The sequence below is a fragment of the Leucopleurus acutus genome (genome assembly GCF_964270905.1).
Source record: "Leucopleurus acutus genome assembly, chromosome: 4".
Taxonomy (NCBI): Eukaryota; Metazoa; Chordata; class Mammalia; order Artiodactyla; family Delphinidae; genus Leucopleurus; species Leucopleurus acutus.
Genome location: NC_139146.1, coordinates 154,234,335 through 154,256,774, shown reverse-complemented (window position 1 = coordinate 154,256,774; position 22,440 = coordinate 154,234,335). Strand labels below are relative to the sequence as shown.

Sequence of the window (22,440 nt, the reverse complement as noted above, 5' to 3'; positions counted from 1 at the left end):
TGAGATTTTCAAACTGATTTAATGTGGAAACTTGTTTTTTTAAAGAAAATTAAAGGACGTTTTAGGTATCTGTTATCCATAAAGTTCACGGCTAGACGGTGGAGGATGAATCTGAATAAATAAGAACTGCTCTTTCCTGTTTTTTGGGGGAGCTCACAATCCCATGCAGGATAAAAAGTATTGAAAAAACAAAGAACAACCCCCAAAGTATTGTGGGCTTTGGGAAACATTATTTTGGGTAGAGAGTTAAGATGCTTGGGGAAGGTGTGAGGTAAGTAAAGATCAGTTATTACTCTGTGCTATTACTCTGTGTGTGTGTGTGTGTGTGTGTGTGTGTGTGTGGTGTCTGTTTAAAGTAGGGTGTTATCAGAGGTTTTCAGGTTTTGTGTTTCAGAGATATAGCAGTTGTGTGAAATTGATAGGGTGGGAAAAGACTAACTTAGGAAACAAGTTTCTGCCCCTAAAGGCACGGAAGAGGCCGTGTTGAGGGTGAGGAATCACCAGGTCTCCATCCCTGATGTGGTTAAGATGAAAGGAGAGGGTCTGTGGTGTAACCTTTTAGGTCTCTGAAATGATGACTGTTTCTTTCTAGTCTGTAAATCGTTCCCAAACTAGAGTCCAGAAGCAAAGATTCCGAGGCCAGGTGTCCATGGCCTGAACCTACGAAGTCCTTTTGCGTTGTTGTATCTCTTCAGCTGCGTCATGAAGTAGTTTTTGGATCCATCTGTCCACATGGATACAGTTGTTTCAGAAGTAACCTCTTCATCCTGGAATAACTGGTTTACAGAAGAGTTGCAGAGGCGGTGCAGCAAGCCCTTGTGTATGCCGCACTGGGTTTCTTCTTTTGTCGCCTCTTGGTTACTGTGATGCACTTGTGAAACCGAAGCACCGGCACTGGGGCATTACTGTCAGCTCTCCACTTCGTTCGCGTTCTGCTAGTTTCCCACGAACGCCACTCCAGTTCCAGGACCAGCCAGGACGTCAGACTGCACTCAGTCCCCACTCGGGGTTCAGCCCCTTCTGACCTGTGTTTCTCGCTCTTTCCTGGTTTCTCATGACTTTGATCCTTTTGAGGACTAATGGTCAGTTGTTTGGTAGAATGTCCCTCAGTTGGGTTTGTCTGATGTTTTTCTCGTGACTGGACTGTGGATGTTGAGTTTCTGGGAGGAAGACCACGGAGGAAAAGTGCTGTTTCTTCACGTGATATCAAGAGTACGTCCTGCACAGACCTACTAGAGAACGGACTTGAGGATATGGGGAGGGGGAAGGGTGATCTGTGACAAAGCGAGAGAGAGGCATGGACATATATACACTACCAAAAGTAAGGTAGATAGCTAGTGGGAAGCAGCCGCATAGCACAGGGAGATCAGCTTGGTGCTTTGTGACCGCCTGGAGGGGTGGGGTGGGGAGGGGAGGGTGGGAGGGAGGGAGAGGCAAGAGGGAAGAGATATGGGAACATATGTATATGTATAACTGATTCACTTTGTTATAAAGCAGAAACTAACACACCATTGTAAAGCAATTATACCCCAATAGAGATGTTAAAAAAAAAAAAGTACGTCCTGTCCACGTGACCTGTCACAGTTGGTGCTGACCTTGATAACCTGGCTGGGGTGATGCCTCAGATTTCTCTGCTGTTAACTGTTCCCCCCCCCCCCCATTTCCCGCCCATGGAGGAAGCATCTAAGTAAATAATTGGGAATTCTTCTTTAAGGAAGATTACCTCTTCTCCCTCATTTATATCAGTATGGATTCAGGGATATTGATTTTATACTTTGGGTTCTAATTTAATAGTATATTATTTTCTTGCTTGGCATTGAAGCGCTTGTGCTCATTGGCCATGTCTTCATCTTCTTTTTCTCTTGAGTGCTTTCTTACTTTCTGGTACTTCTGAACGCTCCAGGTTCATCCTGTGTGTTCCCCACCGTCTTAGAACCAGCCATTTCTTTGAGGACCCTTGGTTCCTTTTATTGGAGAAACTAAGATCTGGGTGCTGGGTGTGCTCCTTGCTTCTGGGGTGTTTCCTCTAGGTCCTCTCACTGGACAGAGCTGGGATATAAATACCTATGTATGCATCCTGATGTACATAGGTACAGCTTTGTGTTGTATCAAAAGATTTAATGTTCTTGTGTGTGAAGCTTAAAATTTTGATGTTAAAGGTATGCTCCTCAGGCAAATTGGTGTCTCTCTAGGCGCAGACGTGAGTGTCTAAATTGTGTAGGTAGATTAGACAAGGTGCATGCCCCAAAGTCTCCTCTTTCTTACAAACATATAAAGTTATTATGTTTATTACTGTTAACTCTTCTGGTATGAAAATTTAGGCCCACCTTTTTGCTGCCCTAAAGAATAGTTTTTTTTTTTTTTTCATGCATGAAGAGATGTTTGAATATCTGTCATTTGGGGTTTAATAAGTTACAAGCTGGGGTAATTTTCTTTTGCTCTTTAGTTTATTATGAAAGGGGAGTTCACATGCATGGATTTCCACATTGGCCTTTGCACTCACAATATTAATAATTTTTCAGAAGAAGAGATATTTAAACTGAAGAGTTAATCATCACTTCTGGACCGTAAGATACCCTGTTAATGTTTTTCTAAATAAAAATAGAGAACTTTAATTTCTAGCGTAAGGCAGTTTTCTAACAATGTAATAGTATTTGATGTAAGTTTTCAAGAAACTAGTTTTGAAAGTTATTTACTATTAGTATAAGTATTATTTATATATTATTTACATTTATATGATTATTTATATGATGTTTTTATAATAAAAATAGGGAAATGATCCCAAGGTTATTTCTCTTTCTGTTTCCCATCTTAATTACCAGGTGGTCCTAAACCCAAGCAGTAAACACCATCTCTGGGACCTGTGGATTTAATAGGAATATTTTCAGTCCTGTGACAAGAAATGGCAAAGGTAGAATGCAATAGAGGAGTTATTTAGCTTCTGTTCCTCAAGGTGACCATTTAAGTAAAATTGCCCAGGCTTTCTAACATAGTTTATGCATTGCTTAAATTTTATTTGTGACAAAGGAGCTAAGAAGTTGTATTATTCTATTTAATTTTTCAGGTAAGAAAATTTAGCTCAATGTAAGTTAAGTGTCCTGTCCACGTTCCCCAGAATAGTTAACGGATTCGATCAGGACCACAAACCATCTAGACAGCCTGGCTTTTATTCTAGTTCTTCACACACACACACACACACACACACACACACACACACACACTATTATAATGCAGTCGTCTGGTTTATTTTATTTTATTTATTTATTTAATAAATTATTTTATTTCATTTTAAAATAATTCAGTTACTGAACATAATGTGTCTCATTTTGCAAAAGCAGGTATTAATGCTTATGATTAGGAAGCATTACCATAGAATACATTTTATATTTTTTCTGACCTAGTGCTCAAGAAAAGATCAACCAGAATAAAACATGTCAACCATACATCATCGTTTCAATGTTCTTGTTGCTGTTCTTATTCCTTTTTGGGGGATATGGGGGACAAATTACAGAGTAGCATGAATTAACAATGAAAACTCATAAAGAAGATGAGAAAAGTTAAGCCCAACACTAGGGCTTTTGTATAACTTTTATGTTGGTAAGGAGGCACAGAATTTCATCTCTAAGACTTTTATTTTCAACATCAACTATGGTAGGAGATTATTGAGAGAAAGATTCTTTGGTATGTCTTTTTAAGGTCTTATGACAGTATTTATTGATCAGGGAAACTTAGGGAAGTTACCATTGGACTCATGTATTTATAATCAAGTTTTATAAGTGTTATATATCTTAAATGTGCTCTTGTCTCAAATTGTCTTCTATTTTCACTTTCTAATTTTAGGTTTTGCTCTCTAGGTGGTTAGTGAATATTTGAAGGCTTGTTATATGCCATTCACTTTGATTGTTTACACTTTTATGTTGGTGACTTACTATAGCTTTTCAGTAATCTTTTATCTGTCTTTAACAGATGATTTAATTACGGCAACTAGCCTTTATTAGCATTAGAATTATCAGAGTTGACTTAGATGTAGAATTTTGGAGCTAGATTGACCCTAGCTATCATCTGGTTCTTTTGACTGTGCATTGGAAACATCTGGGGGAGATTTTCAAAACTACTCGAAGCCCCACCCCAGAGATTCTGATTTAATTGATTTGGAGTGTGGCCTCGGCACCAGATTTTTTTTTTTTTTTTTAATCATCATGGTGAATGTTTATCACAGCAAAGGACATACTGAGGGAAAGCAGGAGAGGTATCCGTAGGCAAGGGTTAGAGAGCTGGGGTTCAGGCTTCCAAGTCACCCCTCCTTGCATGAGTCCCACGAACATGCATTTCTCTCCAGCTGCAAACTACAGAGACATGTGTCAGATGTCTCCACCCAGGGAAGCCAGCTGGAGTTTGGAATCAAGAGTTCTAAAGAGGGTCGATCAAGCAGCTACAAATCAGGCGCCAGGTGCCCATCACAAATCTTCCCGCTGACATGAAAGAATAGTGACAACCCGGTCCATCCTGACACACTGCCTTAGGTTGGCACCGGATTTTTAAAAGTTTCCCCAGGTGATTCTAATGTGTAGACGAGTTGGAGAACTACTGTTACAGTTCCTCATTCTGTGAACAAGATACAGTAAGACCCAGACTTACCAGGTGATTCTGCTTTGAGGATCCAAAATCATGAATGAAATTGGGGCATTTAGCATGAGTTTTTTTAAAAACATATTTATTTTTGGCTGTGTTGGGTCTTTGTTGCTGTGCATGGGCTTTCTCTAGTTGCGGCCAGTGGGGGCTACTCTTCGCTGCGGTGCGTGGGCTTCTTACTGCGGTGGCTTCTCTTGCTGCGGAGCACGCGCTCTAGGCGCACGGGCTCAGTAGTTGTGGCTCGTGGGCTCAGTAGTTGTGGCTCGTGGGCTCTAGAGCGCAGGCTCAGTAGTCGTGGCGCACGGGCTTACTTGCTCTGGGGCATGTGGGATCTTCCCAGACCAGGGATCGAACCCATGTCCCCTGCATTGGCAGGTGGATTCCCAACCACTGTGCCACCAGGGAAGTCCCAGCATGAGTCTTAAAGTAGATGTCCATATTGGTGGCTTTAATAATTTAGAAGTGTAGCAAAAATAGGGGGTCTCATTTCTTCTTTCAGCTGAACTCTTCACAGTTTTCTACGGTGAGGGCTTCCACATCAGCACAGGAGTGGCTAGATTTTCTCTGGCATGTGTAGCATTTCGTTCTCTGCCCTTGCCTTTTTTTTCCTTTAAACTTACTGAAATCGGATCTTTGCTCTTTTTTGAGAAAATGTCCATTCCATGGAAATTATTTCTATAATTCTTGTAGGCTATTCAAGGAAGGGGTACTGTGCAAATTTGTAATGGATGTTTTAAATGAAACTGTGAATTAGTTAACCTTAGATTGGAAAGAAACACATAAATCTCAGTGCTTGGCATGGTATACAGTAGACGCTTAATTTGTATGTGTGTGTTTTAACTTTAAACATGTTTCTGCCTCTGAGTCCATAATACTGTAGCCAGTAAGGATATTTGCCTTGATTGGCCGGCTAGGTAAGGAATCCGTGTTCAGTAAGTTGATGAATGTCTTTAAGCTTTAGTTTGCTTATCAAATGAGGAGCTGGAGAGATTCTAGTATTTTATGATTCTGTAACCATGAACACATGGTGCTATAATTGTAAATAAGTGGCGTTTTGTCTCCTGGAAGCCCAGAGGAGGGTTTGTCTTAGCAGCTGGTTAGCGGGTTGCCCCCTAGAGTTAGCATGAGAAATGCCAGTGGGCTTCAGTACCCTGGTGCAAAGGCAGCAGTGGGGTCTGGAAAGGAGAGGCCCATTCTCTCCCTACCTGACCCCTGAGTACTCCTCACAGATAAAGAAGGCACCTTATAGTATTGCCTAACTGGTACCGTCCTGTCTGCGTCTCCCATCTTTTGAAATCCTTTCACTCATAGAGTTGTCTTCGTGCTTTGGAGAATGCAGTGTCCTCGTGTCCTTGAACTCAGGTTACCATCACGTTCTTATGTAATCGCTCATTGCACTCGCGTTACCTTCGTTTCTTGTTTTTTCTTTGTTTCTAATTCATATTGCTTCAGAAAGTGGTGACAGCATGTGGCATTTAAGAAAGATCCAGTGATTGATGTTTGGCTCTGTTAATGTACTTGATAATTTGTACAGTACGCGTTCTGGAGATGGGTAGGAGGCTGAGTTAGTGATTAAGGAGAGTTTAGAGTTTAGAGACGCTTGGTTTAACCATTTGTGAAAGACACGTTTGGAATCGGAGACCCAGAGGGAATTGAAGACTTGCTCAGGATCTCAGATTTGATTCTGGATCTCAGTCAGATTGCTTTGCAAGTCACCACACTGCTTCACAAGAATTCTACGTTAGACCAAGGAGGTGGAGACAGATGTTCAGTTTTGATAGTAATGTATGAGGATAATCCACATGCCATAGTTACAGTTCTGCTTGCCTAGAGAGCCAGCCACTTGTATAATCTATTATAAGTATATGGTACACACTGCTTTTCAGTAGCCTACATATTTATTTAAAGCAATAATTTTGGGGGGTGAAGTACTCAGCATTATTAAAAAAATTGATATTTGGAATTCCAATAATCCTATAACTTCCGTAACATAAACCGCAGAAATTAACACGGGGAAACTGTGGCTACAGTGGTTCTCAAACTGGAAATAGGGGACAATCTTAAACTATATAGTAGGGGAGTCAGCGAGATTTTTAAGTTTTCCAAAAGTGTAGATGAGTGGGGAAAAGTTGAGAAACTTGGCACTTAAAGCCAATATGGAATTCCAGCTGAGCAGTTTTAATTTTCCATTTTGACGGACAATCAACCTCTTGCACCTTTTTTATTTCCTCTTCCTTGTTTTGACAAGATCTAAGAGGACTAGAAAATTAAATGTTAAGGCATTTCTTCTTCCCTTTGGCCTTGAACAAGGGTAGGAGTGTTCAATGATATAATTCCATCTTGAGAAGTATATTTAATGGAAAAAAGATAATGGGCTTCTTTGTGAGATGTTTCCAGGTAGCGGAACGCGGGTGATGTTATCTGTTTCTCTAGTAGGGCTCTTACTGGGCAGTATTCTGTTGTTCCCCACCTGAATTGACTCTTTAGAACAGCAGAAACTCCTGGAATTAGTTTGAGCAGTACTGCAGAAGATGTGACAATTCTCAAGTACGTCTTTTGATTCCTTCTCAAGGAATAAAAGAGCACTGTTCTGTGTCTTGGCAGACCTGACATTCAATTAGTAAAGGCATCCTTATACTTCAAGGTTGAGTCATTTTTAAAAGTAAGAGCAATATGATTGATCTTGAAAAACAATAAATATTTTCCTTGTCACGTACCTTGTTACAAAGTGACGATGAGCTAAATAGTTACTTTGAAAATGGTCACTTTCTAACTTCCTCACTCTGAAACCTTTGAGAAGGGTCTACTTAATTAAAATATACATTCGCATTTTTTTTCAGGCAATTGAAAATTTATATTATCAAGTTGAATTCCTTTTTGTTTATAACTTCCCCTTTGCAGGTCTACTCAACTCTTCCCAAGATTCTATAGCCTACAGCGAAGCCATCATCCAAATTCAGTTTTTGGATTCAATAGCATCAAACTCACCTGTTGAGAACTGCTGTCATCTAAAGCACTGTAAACGTTGCAGAAGTGGGCAGAGTAATCGTGCTTTTGCTCTTAGGTTATTACTACTATCTTCGTATAACATTAGTGGAGTGTAGTCCAGCCGAAATGGTGATTATGTTAATTACAAATATAAATTATAATTATTAGCAATAAAGGGTAAGTAAACACTGGCAGAAAGCATCCTAAGCTTGCAACTCAGGCTTACATGGACTTAAAAAGAGACCCCAGGGTATCCTTGCTCAGCCAGCTGCGGAGGGTAAATGGCTTAAGGAGACAATTCCATTGAGTGTTCCGGGGAAGAAATATGTGTATTAAACCTAATTGGAAGCATGAGATCTGTTTTTACCACCCAGGATCCTGAATTAGTGGAGGTTGGGAGAAAGGCCTAAAATCTATTCTGAGTGTTGTATGCTGGAGAGATTTAATTTATCATAGTGGTTAAGGACGCTAGATTACAAGCTCTATGATCTTCAGCAAGTTACTTAACCTGTCTGAACTTCCTTATTTGTAAAATAGGGGATAATGAAAGAACCTACCTCCTAAGACTGCTCTGACGATTGAAAATGATCCTTTTCAAACAGGTAGCTTTTATGATTTTTGACGCTGTCGAATGCAATGTTGAGTTTGGATGATGGCTGCATTTTATCTTGCGAAGACCTGGGTAGAGCTGAGGAGAAATGATAAACAAATAATTCAAGTTAATGATACACATTTTTGATTACTTAAAACAGTAGCTGGAATAGCTTAGAATAGTGTCTAGTATAAGGTAAGTGCTCAAATATGTTAAGTCATTTTTTATTAATGGTACACCTATTTCTTACTTAATTGTAACGGTAAAACTCTGAAATCATTATTACCCCTTTTTATAAATGAGACTCAAGAGAAGTTTGGTAATTTGCTTCTTTGTAGGAAAGCTGAGATTGAAATCCCGGCTTTCAGATTCTCAAGTCAGGCTACTGTTACCATGCTCTAAGATGCTGTGTATCTGTTCTCCTGAAGGACTGACAAATACTCACATACATTTATTCCAGAAATTTAGGCAGGAGCTCGCTATAACCCTTAAGATGTTTTACGCTTTTTCTGTTTAACTGGTTTATGGCATCTTTGGTTATTCATGTTGCTGTATTATAGCTATTAAACTAACTTACCATAAACAAAAACCATGATTTTTATACCCTGTTTGGAAGATGAAAATTCTGCCCTCACAATGCCATCCAACACCATAAGATTATCAAGGACAGTGATAATTAGGTGCTTTTGACAAGGAACCCAATTGCACATAATAGGAAGCCAGTGATCCTTCAAGTGTTCCCTTACTTCTGTTTTTCCCAAACTCATCTGATGACAAGAATTCCTTGACGGGGTGGCTGGGGGAGACACGTTCTGCTTGTGAGAAGAATGGATCCCTAGTTCTCTGGAGTCCGTGATTTAGCACAGCTGGAGAGGGGCTCAGGCATGTGTATGTATTATTTGAGAAGCTCACTTTGATGGATGATCAGTTAGTTTAGGAACCATCTTTCCCACTCGGCATGTCTTGGTTCATTGGCTGTTCACCGTATTTGGCCGGTTAAGATTCTTGCGTTGCCCATTCAAGGTGAGGGAAAGACATCTTCATGAGGAACTTCATGGTGTGTAAATGTCGGCGAGCTCTGCAGACTCCATGAACCATGAGGTGAGGACTGCAGCTTCCCCGTTCTCGTCAGGACCTCTGGTGGTTGTAGCTGAGTGAGCCTGAATGAGACCAGGATGTAATAGCGAGAAGAATGCTGGCCTGGAGGGTGTTCCAGTGCAGGGGTGGTGCCTGAGCACCTGGGAGAGAGACAGCATTCCTGTTTTTCGTCTGTGATGGCCGATACTCCTTGTATTGCTGAATTATGTGTTTCTTGTATTCTTTACTTTCCAGTTTGGGAATTGCAAGCCGATGACCCTTTAAAGTGGTTTCTAGGGTTTCAGAGTCATGCCTTTGACTTAACTTGACTGTACCTGTTAACCAAGACGAATGAATGGCTTTTTGGAAGAACAGGTTTTACAAGACTGCCAGTTTTGTTGCACTTGGTGTCTGTAATCTACTTGTGAAAAGGAATTTTTCACCAAGTCCGTTTTTTAGGATGGAGGGGAAACTTAAGAAATAATTTAAATTTCTGTGTTGCAGTGGCTTTCCCTGTCCATTCAGATGTCAGCTTTTCCATCTGGAATTTTTAAAAGACCTTCCCACATATGTCTACTGCTAGAGATGCATTTCTCTAAGAAAGGAATCCTTTCTTAGGACAATCCCTTAGGCAGTTGAAGCCATTTCACCCCGTTTTTCCTTTCCTCCTTGTGTCAGTGGCAGTGGTGAGAAGGGTAGGGTAGGGAACCTGGGGTTTGGAGGAGTTGGGGTATGGAAAGAGGCAGGGGCAGTGACAGCAGAGCATAATGAAATTCTGTAGTAAAAATAGCAAAGAGTACGTACGTGTAGTCGTTGCATTTAGAAAGTTGATTCTCCCAAGTGATTGTTCGCCCAGTTTGTTCATCCAGCGTTTCAGAGTTATACTGAACGTGCGTAATGTTTTCTTCTTAAAAGGGATACATGTAAAACAGAAAGTCTTTATAATTTTTATTCTTAGGAGTGTCTGTGTTGCATTTTTGCCAAAAGTGGGTAGAGGGAAAAGTTCCTGTTTATCCTCTGCTCCCTTCACTCCCCACCCAACAAAACTTTCTAGGAGCTGCAATTCAGTTCTCTTTTCTCTCTCATTGTTCTCCTTTCTGGGAAAACATTATTACTTAGGTGTAAATACAGACACAGATACAGAGTATATTTGGACAAGAAGCGAAGGGAAGCATGTTAACTGTCCTTTGGTTCTCTTTCTTGTGCCCTGAAGCTGCAGGTCTTGAAGACTGTCTAGTGGGGATTTCCCTGGTGGTCCAGGGGTTAAGACTCCACGCCTCCAAGGCAGGGAGCCCAGATTCGATCCGTGATCAGGGAACTAGATCCTGCGTGCTGCAACTAAGACCTGGTGCAGGCAAATAAATAAATATTAAAAAAAAGAAGACTATCTAGTGAACCTCCACTCTTCCATGAGGGCAGTACCTAAACCATCTTTTTTACCTTTTACCTTTACCTTTTATGTCAATAAAATGACACCTTTACCTTGTCATTTGCTTTTTAAGAAAGCACTTAAAAGGTTGTCAGTGGTATCCAACAATTTCCTACCTAAATCCCTCTACTTTTAAGTACAGGACACCTGTCGTTTACACAGTTCCTTATTGGACACTTTGTGCAAACGTTCTCTTCTTTGTGGAGAGGGAATGGTAAGTAAGTACTGATGGCAACCCTTGGTGGTTGCAAAAAAAAAAAAAAGAGATTACTGGTCATTCACGTGAGCATCAAAGGTAGCTTGAAAAGCACACAAAACTTAGTCTTTTCCGTTTGCTCATTTTGTACAATTTTAATCTTACCGAGAAGGATGAAATTTTTCTTTAAAATTTAGTGTTTTATGTTTGGCTGCATTGGGTCTTTGTTGCGGCGAGCGGGGGCTACTCTTCGTTGTGGTGTGCGGGCTTCTCATTGCGGTGGCTTCTCTTGTTGCAGAGCACGGGCTCTAGGCGCGCGGGCTTCAGTAGTTGTGGCGTGTGGGCTCAGTAGTTGTGGCTCGCGGGCTTTAGTTGCTCCACGGCATGTGGGATCTTCCCGGACCAGGGCTCGAACCCGTGTCCCCTGCATTGGCAGGTGGATTCTTAACCACTGCGCCACCAGGGAAGTCCGAGAAGGATGAAATTTTATTAGCAGTATTTGCTAAATTGGACCTGGGATCTTAAAGGAACCAGAAATTGTCATTGGGCATCTTGCTGGAAGGTTTCAGTCTTATTTGGCACTGTGGAGTCTGTCTAATCCTTTTTTCCCTTGAATTTGAAACAGTGACAAAAGCTATAAGGTAGCCAATGTGTAAGTGCTTTATATAACTTATTTCATCTTCACAGTTGCACTGTCAAGTAGGTATTATCTTCAGTTTACAGAAACTTCAGCTTAGAGTTGTTGGGTAAGTCTTACCAGTTGGGTAAGTCCCAGGACTGCAGCTGGGTTCTGATGCCAAGGTACTTCCTCTTAATTGTTACCCTCTGCCACCTCTGTCATTTGCAGTGTCTCCTTCAGCCTTTTTCCTTCTGGGTCATGTAGCTGTTTCCATTCTGCACCGTCTTCCTTCTGTTTGACAAACAAGAATTCGTAAATTCAGATTCCACTGTATGGCAGAAGTGGCGTGGCGTCATTATTATTCTCTTGGGGAAAACGTGTTGCCTGAATCTGTGTGGGGAAAATTTTTTTCTTTTGATTTCAGGACTCGTAATGGGGTCAACCTTATGGAGATTTCCAAGAGAACACACAGTGTTGTTTTTGTCGTCCCAGGGTCTGTTTAAAAACGATATTCCGGAATCAAGTTTGACCACTGCAAGATTCTTTATGTTTGTGATACGACAAATTAAATTTGAGGCATTACATGTTCCAGTCTCAGAGTTTTTAATGATCTGCTATTTAAAAGGGATCTGTGCATTGGCTGGGCCGTGGTGGAACAGCCCATTTATTTATCAACCCTTCACTGCTTTCTGTGGTTTACTTTGCTCTTTTGTTAGGTACTTTCTCATGGCTTAAACAGTGTTGCTCCTTTTTTTTTTTTTTTTTTTTTTTTGCGGTACGCGGGCCTCTCACTGTTGTGACCTCTCCCGTTGCGGAGCACAGGCTCCGGACGCGCAGGCTCAGCCGCCATGGCTCACGGGCCCAGCCACTCCGCGGGCATGTGGGATCTTCCCAGACCGGGGCACGAACCCGCGTCCCCTGCATCGGCAGGCGGACTCTCAACCACTGCGCCACCAGGGAAGCCCAGTTTTGCTACTTTTTAAGAAAATTAGCAGAATATAAAAGTTCTACAACTTCAACTCTTCATTAGAAGCATGGGGGTAATTTTAGTTGACAGCGTGAACAATGGTGTTCTGAACTTGTATAGCAGCATCCTAGTCCCGGATGGAAGCAGCTGCATCCTTTTTCTTTTCTTTTTTTTTTTCCTTTTTCTTAATTTAGGAGGAACGAACCCCATTGTTTTCAGATCCCCAGGTGAATGCTTCTGTGGAAATTGTGAGACAAGGATAACACAGGTAGTATTGATTTCCCTCTGGTCAGACTTTTATCCATCTGCAAAGAAGGAGAATCCCCCCTCCTTTTTTTTTTTTTTTTTACTTTTTATTTTATATTGGAGTAGAGTTGATTAACAATGTTGTGTTCGTTTCAGGTGTACAGTAAAGTGAATCAGTTATACATATGCATGTTTCTATTCTTTTTCAAATTCTTTTCCCAATTAGGTTTTTAGAGAATATTGAGCAGAGTTCTCTGTGCTATACAGTAGGTCCTTGTTGGTTATCTGTTGTACATATAACAGTGTGTACATGTCAATTCCAAACTCCCTAACTATCCCTTCCCCCCATCCTTCCCCCCTGCCCCCCGTATCCATAAGTTCATTCTCTAAGTCTGTGAATCTGTTTAAGTTTTGTAAATAAGTTCATTTGTATCTTTTTTTTTAGATTCCACATATAAGTGATATCATACAATATTTTTCTGTCTCTGTCTGATGTACTTCACGTACTTCACCCAGTAGGACAATCTCTAGGTCCATCCATGTTGCTGCAAATGGCATTATTTCATTCTTTTTAACGGCTGAATAATATTCCATTGTATATAGGGTGTTTGGACATTATCTTTTTTTTTTTTTTTTAAGGAGAATCCCTTTTAACTCTGATACCTAAGTATGAAATGTGGCTTTGGATTCGTAGTAATTGTGCACTTACATTATTTTTTAATTGAAAAGGATTTTTCCAGGAAGAAACTGTCAACATTATTTTAGTATTCTAGCTGGGCAGACTTTGAAGAGTCTTTTTGTGTGTGTGTGTCAGGTAAACCGTAGATGACACGTCTGTCTATCCTCATTTTAAAATGTTACTTATTTTATGACATGTACCTTTTACTGACTGATTCTTCCTTGTTATTTCGCATCAATTTCTGATAGTCATGGCTATGTGAAATGTTCGCAATAGCTAATATTTAGGCAGATTTAACCCTCTTTCAAACCGAATGAAGGACATACCTGTTATCCTTATTTTACAGATGAGGAAAGTTGAGGAATTTACCCAAGGTCACACAGCTAGTAATGGTAGAACCAAGCCTCAGACCCATGTCATTAAAGCCCCATTCATGACACAGGGATATCCCTTTAGTGCTGGGACTATGGCTGGAAGGTGTTCATTGCATTTATTCTAACAGCGCATGCGTGAAGAAAGTCTGCTTCAGTGGACTGCAATGCAGCCCACAGAGCTTAGACTAGAGGCAGGTGCATATCCTTAATATGTGTGTAATGTATCTGTTTCTATAGGTAGCAAGCTGTCTGGGTGAACATCTGCTATTTTGTGCTTTAAAGCAGTGACTCCAAAAGGAAGTGGACTTGGTTTAAGTGAAGTTGGAATGTAGGCTCTATCTACATAATCCTGTAAATCATCTTTTTCTCTTTAACAATGAAACTTTTTGAGTACAAGGCAGGAATTCATATTCAAGTTGGTTTTACTTACCCATATTGAGGTTTAAAAGGTAAAAATAGTGCAACAGTTTCTTCTATAGTTTGTCCTATGCTACATTTTTAGTCTTCTGCTGATTCCTTGTGATCACATATTTGGAACTAGTTGGAAATAAAAGTTCTTTAAAGCTATAGGTTTTGAATGCATAAATGCTTTTTTCCCCCCAAAGATAATATATAAATTATGTGGGGAGAAAGGAAGTGAAAGAGGAAAAAAGGATAGCCATTTGTGTGAGGACATTCTTTTAAGTATATGGTTTAAACAAATCTTGGGGGTAAACTTAAAAAATGGATTGTTGTGTAGCATTTTAAACATTTTGAGATAGATTTTTTTTCAATTGTTTTCAGGGATTGACTACTTAATATGAATTAAAGATTCTGTTAGAAAAACTGAATTTTGTAATGAATTTCTTCTGCGATATTGCTTTCAGAAAGCAAGTGGTTAGAAGAGATCTTAGCTGTATTTGAAGGTAGTTTTCTTTTAACACAGTTAAATTATGTTTTCAGATCATACAGAATCTGTAGTTCCCTGGTAGTTTTTCTTTCTGTGAAAGTGTTCTTTGATTGAAAGAAATAATTCAGGTGTGGTGGCGGTTGTGGTAGTTCGTTAATCATAGCCCTGCATAATAGCTTATCTCGTACATAATAAATTTGATCCCTGGTGTGTGGTTAGGTTTGATGAATAAATCAGGATGGTGATCTGTTTCAGAAATCTAATCGTTGCTTAATAGAGGCAGTTAAGACTTGTTTTTTGAGAGCTCTGGTAATTCAGATTATCTCCCAGATACGTTCTAAACTTTCCTCATCTTTTTAGAGCAAGTGTTATAAAATTCTGGAGAGAAAAACCCTCAGAACTCAGCATGCAAACAGCTGTAAACCTTTCGCTCTCCTCTCCATGCTGTCTCCATGCTGTCTCAAGAAATTTTTAAGTGTTTATGAAAAATCTGCGTCTCTCTGTGTATATTGCAAAAATTCCTCTATGATAGCTATCATAATTGTTATTAGAAGATAATCTTCAACCTCCAGGGAGGCATACACCTAAGTCTTTGCCCTTAAATTTCGGGCTGGTTGTATAGAGGAATGAACCTGGACCAGCGCCTGCGTAAATCCCGCCCACACGTGTACACTGTGCTCCCAGCCATGGACCCAGCACCTAAGGGTGGCACCGTCTCATTTAATCCTCGCAGAACTCCTGTGGGTTGAGTACGTATTAGTTTTCTCACCATGTTTTCAAATGGAACTCTTTCTCAGGTTAAGTAACTTGTCCACAGTTAAAGTCCCGTGCGGGGCAGAGCTGTGGATTGCACCAGTCTGGCACCAGGGCCGTCTCTCACCCACTGTGCCAGCCTGCAAGGCACATTCGAGTACGCATTCCTGCAGACGCTTCTGTTAGCCTTGTAATATTTTTGTCTCATCACGTGACTCAGGGAGAGAAGAAATGGTTGAAATGTCAGCGTGTAGGCAGTGGCCTGGAACTCTGATCTTTTCTGTTCCCTGCTGCCCTCTGCCTCCCCAAGACCCCCTCAAATAGGAAGCATTTCTGATGATTTGTGCACCACCCGGTGAGCTGTGTAAAGTAGTTAATTTCTTTTTAATTTAAAACATTTTGTACCATATTATTCCAGAAAAGGTGGTTAATTACTAGAAGATGTGAGTGCTTGAAGTAAGTGGTTCAGTAATTTTTTATTTACGGCAAAACTGTTTCTTCTACTCAGATAATTTCGTGCGTCATCACTTTACCTATTTTACAGATTTATAAAACTAGTGGAATTTCTCTCTCCCTCCCCCAAAACACCAATAACACCCTGTTAGTCCCTCATATAATGAGAGTTAATCATGGAGATGTTATTTTATTGTGAAGTGTAAACATTGAATATTGAATAAGCGCTTTATCTTGATGGTTATTTTCGCTTGTGGATGCTTACTTTATTTTGGGGGGGTAAGATTGGTTGTTTGTTGATAGAATAATGCAAATAAAGAAAGATTGTAGAAGTTCAATAAAAATGTGAAAGAGCATTCAAAATATAGGTCGTTACTTTTTTTCTAGCATTTACTTTCTTACCTTAAAAAAATTTTTTTAAACAAATGGTGGTGATTAACATACACATTGTATGTTAAAAGATTCCCCCCAGTAAGGTAATTATCATGTCCATCATCTCACATCTGTGTCTTTTTTGTTGTTTTTGAGAATATGTAAGTTCTACTCTTAACACATTTCAGTTATGCCATACAGTTGGCCCTCTGTATCTGTGGGTTCTGCAAATAAGGGTAGAAAATATTCAGAAAAAGGATTGCAGATAGTTCTAAACAGCAACACTTGAGTTTGCCTAGTGGTGGCCACTATTTACATAGCATTTATATCGTATTAGGTATTAAAGTGATCTAGAGATGGCTTAGTCTTAGGTTATATGCAAATACAGTTGACCCTTGAAGGATGAGGGGTTTAGGGGTGCCCACCCTCCATCGGTGCCCCCCGCACCTGTGGCTCCACATACTCGGGTTCAACGAGCCTCAGAGCCTGTGGACCTGTAGTACGGATCTAGTGAACCAAATCCAAGTGTGAGTGCACCTGTGCAGCTAAAGCGCATGTTGTTCAGGGGTCAACTGGGCTGCACCACTTCATGTAAGGGACTTGAGCCTCTCTGGATTTAGTACCTGCGGGGGTCCTGGAGCCACTGCCACGCCCTGCCAACCCCCCACTGAGCATGACTCTGCCGTGTTGTCAGCCATAGTCACCGTGTTAGGACCGTGTTATGGTTGTCAACCATTATCCACCGTGTTGGGTCCTCAGGCCTTATCCATCTTATAACTGCAAGTTTGGACCTTTACCATCCTCTCCCTATTTTCCCCACCCTGTAGCCCCTGCAGCCACTTTTCCACTTTCTGTTTCTACATGTCAGTGATACTGTGCCGTGCAGCATTTGCCTTTCTCTGGCTCATTTCAGTTAGCATGATGCCCTCCAGGTTCATCCTTCTTGTTGCACATGACAGGATTTCCTTCTTTTTAAAGGCTGAATAGTATTCCATTACACATAGATAAATAAAATCTCACATTATATATATGTATATATGTATGTGCGTATGTGAGAGATATATATAGATATAAAATGTGATTATATATACACACCTGTATATCTGTTTCACATTTTCTTGATCTGTTCATTCATCCACAGACACTTAGATTGTTCCCATACCTTGGCTGTTGTGAATAATGCTGCATTAAGTCCATATTTTTTACATTATATGTTGCAGAAAACAGTTTGGTCTTACATGCAAAAATGAAATATCTGATAAAAAATGACGTTCATTCTTCTTAAAATCCATGCGTTGAATCAATCCAGTGGGACTGTCAAAGGCAATCCAAGGAAATTTGGTGTTAAAATTAATTTATTGAAATTATTTAGTGGGCATGAAAATGAGAATTACCTTTTTCAGTGCACTGGAAGAAACATTCTGTTCATTGACTCAACACATTTTAATTGAGGGCATATTATATGCTAAATGCTGTGTAGTTTAAAAAGATGTAGAGATGGATGTGCTGAACGGTCAAAGAGGATGTGGAAAGAGTGGACAGAGAACCGTGGAGGCCGTTGCGGGTGTCCGGGTGAGTGTGAAGCAGCAGTAGGACACGTAAGATGACCAAAGCTTGAACCTTAGGCCCTGGAGGGTGCCACTTGCTTTGAGTATAATTAATAGTACTTTGGTTTGCGTCAAGATATATAGTAGTTAAAAGTGACAAACATTTTTTAAAAGTGATCTGTTGTGATTGGACTTGTATTTCTAAATACAAAATGCTACAAGCATGCACTTAATTTTAGATTTCTGGAAGGTTATATCATAGTTTGAAACAACACTAGGACTAATGGTAAGTTTTCATTAAAGTACGTATTCCTTTAGTTTTAAGTTTGCTGGTTAGGTAACCATACCATGTGTCACTCCCAGTAATTTTCTTTCTTTCTGTTTTTTTCTTTCTTAAAGGGGAAAGAAAGGGAGAGGGAGGGGGAGAGAATATGAATGAATCTGGGAATATAATGAATTTGAATGAGAGGCATGAGTATGGGAATATCTGTTTGGGATTTGAAAATTCTGCTGTAGCAGATACGCAATCATCTCGCTTATTGTGGAGTTTGTGTGTGTATGTGTGAGGTGGGGTTAGCAGTTTGCACACTGTCTTTGATTTCTTTTCCTTTGGCAATTGTTAGATATAAAGTATCTGCATGTGGGATTGTTACAGAAATTAGAGATGATAGATGCAGACCATACAGTACAATGCCTGGCATATAATAGATAGTTGTTATTGTTCGTAAGGAATAAGTTACCCTTCATATAACGTGGGCGGTACAGTCAAATGATTTAAATAATGCCTTGAAACAATAGGTTTGAAACCAATATTCTTGGTAATTTTTATTACTAAGCTGTAGAGACATAACATCTCTACAAAAATAATACAGCCCAATATCCAAACAGTAAATTGAATGCTAGATCATAAAAATACAGATGTCCATTGTGTTTTGTGACCTAGTCTGGTTTGCTATTTTTGTATTAGTCTTAAGGAAAACAAGGCTCCAAAGCTCTGAAATATTGCAAACACACAGAATGGTACAGAAAACAAGTGTACCCTGCTGAAAATCTTTAATATTATGTACTCCTGCTGAAAATCTTTAATACTAGAATATATTCTGCAAACTTTGAAAAACATCTAACACAAAGAGCCTTCTATGTTCCTTGAAGGAATTTGTTTCCCTTTGGGGGGAGGGGAGAAGGTCTGTGGGATAAGTTTATTTAATATGACCTCAGTTGAATAAAGCCAGCTGTGAGTAATTATATTTGATATTTGATTTCCAGCTATTTTGTTGCACTATTATTGGCTCTCAAGGTATTTGGATATTAATTAAATGATGACTTATTGTGAAGGAGTCTTGTTTAATGTTGCCTCAAATAGAACATTTAAAATGGGCCACCTGGTACAAAGTTTTAATTCTTTCCGGTGTAGCTGTTTTTTTTTTTTTTTGCAGGAGGCCTGGTTACATGTGAATTTCAGATATAGCTGTTATTTTAAAGTCAGTATATTTTTAACTCAGAGGAAAATGTAGGGCTCAGATCTGTTTCAGCAGTGATTTTCTCTGTATTATATATGTATACATGAATAGAATTAAATGTATCCGCTCTCTGTTTGAAGTTTTTCAAACCGAGGTTATCATCAGTGAAGAACTCATGTCAGGTTGAGTATAGAAGCAGGTATTTTGTTTTTGTTTTTTAGCATGTTGGCCATTGTACCGTCAAACTGCGGAAGCAGTGGATATTGTGTGAGATTTGAAAAAAAAAAAATCACAGGGGATAAGAGAAAGCAGCCACAAACAAAAGAAGAAAGCGAGGCAAGAAATTGGTAGTAGGAGCTGGACAGTCGTGGGTTAGTCCTCCAGGGATGTCGGGAAAAGAGCAGAGGCCTGAACTGGAGGCCTTAGCAGCTCTGGCAGGAGGCACGTGGAGGTGGGTGTGTGCACAGGTCCAGGGTGCCCCCCGGAGGAGAGACGCGTGCGTTGTGCAGGTAGCAGTGACCAGACGCGCCTTTGCCCCTCCTCCTGCATCGGGACCTCAGTGCCTCACGCTGTGAAGCGATCTGAGCCTCAGGACCAGCGTCACCACAGCAGCTGGCCACGGGGCCTTCTGCTGCTCGGGTTCCAGAATCCAGCACTTCTAGACGTTTCCTGGGGTCGAAGGCGAGTAGGAGGGAGGTACGAGATAGGGTCCCTCCCTGGGATACGGCCTTACCCAGTATTGCTGGTATTGCCCTGTTCCTGCAGGTGTTTCATGTGTATGTTGAAAAATACCAATGGTACAAACGAACGTATCTGGTCAGTTGCTTATGACTGAGAAGAGGGAGGGGAGCGTGCAGCAGAGTGGCCCAAAAAGGCCTCCTGGAGGGTGTGAGTGGAGGTGCCCATCAGGATGGTGGGCAGGAGGCTGGGAGACAGAGCAGCCTCCAGTGGAGGCTGGGGCAGAGGAAGTGGGAGGAGGCTGGAGTGGGACCTCGGGGGCACCCAACCCGCTTGTGTGACAAGATGCAAATCGGCGATCCGGGGAAGTGTTCCCCTGGTGGAGGTGACAGCCTCTCTAAAGCTGTCCAGGGCCCCTTATTTTGTTTGTGTTATGCATGATAAAAGGGAAGAAAGCCCTGAAACTGCCCATGCCATTGGAAATAGAATGGAAAAAAGAGTGACAGGAAGCTTCACGGGATTGAAAAGACTAATTAAATGTGTGAAAAAAGAGAAAAGAGCCGCTACAAGGAGCAAGGACAAGTTGGAAGATAGCTTCTCAGGTTTTCACTGGAAGAGCTGGGCCCCTTGAACCTGTGGCAGAAGAGGAGAGATCAGATGTAGCTAGTCTTTGGGGGTGAATACGAGGTGGATTTCAGCTACCATTTGAAGTGATGCTCCAGCAGCTTCAGAAGGTAACCGATCGGGGGGTGACCGGTGGTTTGTAAGAGCAGTCAGGGTCGAGGGTTACTTGTAAAGGTGGGCTGAGAGCAGACACGGTTTCTCAGTGAAAGGAGCCGTATACAGAAGAGTGAGGTTCGAGGACCAGCCCGGTCCTGGCGTTGGGGAGACCCGTGCAGCCTGCAGAGCCCCTTGAGGGGCCCGGGAGACCCAGGGGGAGGGGTGGGCAGTGCTGTCCCGCCCCTGACGTGTCATGCTCTCCTCCCTTTGCTGTCTTTCCTTCTGACTGCTCATCACTAACACTTTCGATACTCTGCTTAGTCAGTCTCTTTGCTCCCACTGGACCCGCATGTCCACAGGTCAGGGGGTTTTGTCTGGTTTGTACACCGGTGAATCCCTAGCATCTAGAACAGTGCTAGGCACGGGGTGGAACAGGCAGTGCTAATTTGTTTGAAAGAGGTCCTTGGTGATCTCTGAGAAAGGGATTTCAGCAAAGTGAAGGGCAAAGATCAGATTCTAAAAGGTTGTGTAATAACTGGATAGTTGAGAAAAGGGGTAAGAGGGATGAACCTCTCACTCCAGAACCTTGGCAGGGAAACAGAGCTGCTGCTGTGAGGACTTTGGAAGGTCAGGTGAAGGAGGGTCAGTGGGAAACCTCTGCGTTTCTAAGAAGAGAATTGGAGGGGGTGGGGAGAGCACAGTGTTGAGAGCTGAAAAATCTGGGGGTGTGGTGGTTGCTTGTGTGATTCCGTGCGGACGTTTGAACGGCTTACTCATTTCAGAAAAGACACAAGGGGTGGTGAAGCAGAAAAAGTATTCATTCTGGGGTTTTTTTTTCCGTTCTTTTAAAATGTGTAAACATTTCATTTTCGCTCAGGGTGCTAATACTAATGGCAGGGTGGTGGACATGAGTGTTCGGGGGTGTGATCAGTGCTACCAGACTGTTTTCTGCGTTTCAGATTTGTGCACTCAGTGCTTCACTCACAAGGTAAAATTGGCCCCCTTGGGCAAGACCTGTATGCGTAGCTGGTGGAATCCCCACCGGCATTATGAAGTAAGGGGTTTCAAAGGTTACATGTGGGTCACTTCAGTGACATCTAATAATTACCTTCCCGAATAAAACAACGCCTTGGGCCCAGAAGAATAAGAAATGTAACAGGTAGTCTTTATCTGCCGTATAATTTAGGGTTAAGGAGGAGAAAATGATACACAGGGACAAGTGGTCTAATGTAGTAGGTTTAGTTCCATAATTATCTAATGTTTGAGTTACTAACGTTTTCCACTCAAAACGAGGACTAGCTGTAATGAAGTGAAATTTTAAAAAGGCAGGGATTAATGTGTCTAAATAATATCCTTAGCATTGGTCACCTTTCCAAGCGGCACAGTTCTTACGAAAGCCCGTGCTGTTGCTCAGAACATTTTTAGACCATATCATGGTGGTGTTATTAGAGTTGCTTAGTGAACCCCACAGGGGAGGTACCTCTTTGCTTCATGTAATTGTATTTTATGTTTGATCCCGCTGGAGCTTACATGGCCAACTCATTCCCTAGGCTTAGTTCTGGGTGAACGTTGGATGTTCTCAAAAGCCAAAGCTCCCAGAAATAACTGCTAGTGATAATATGCAAAAAGAATGTGTTTTCAGATATTCTGGTTTTAAAAAATTTTATTGAAGTATAGTTGATTTACAATGTGTTAAATAACTTCTGCTGTCCAGCAAAGTGATTCAGTTATACATATATAGATACATTCTTTTTCAAGTTGTTTTCCAT

General features: G+C 41.0%; 1 protein-coding gene across 3 annotated transcripts in view; it reads left to right on the top strand.

The window, feature by feature from the left end:
* RAPGEF2 (Rap guanine nucleotide exchange factor 2) overlaps window positions 1-22,440 on the top strand; it is a 241,738-nt gene that overhangs the window by 40,234 nt on the left and 179,064 nt on the right. Inside the window, exon 1 of one of the 3 annotated variants that reach the window (XM_082838708.1) lies at window positions 15,737-15,796. The exons of the other annotated variants lie outside the window; for them this stretch is intronic. The gene's annotated coding sequence lies outside the window, so the exon portion shown is untranslated. Of the gene's footprint in view, window positions 1-15,736; window positions 15,797-22,440 lie in introns of those variants that run through there. 3 annotated transcript variants of the gene reach the window in all.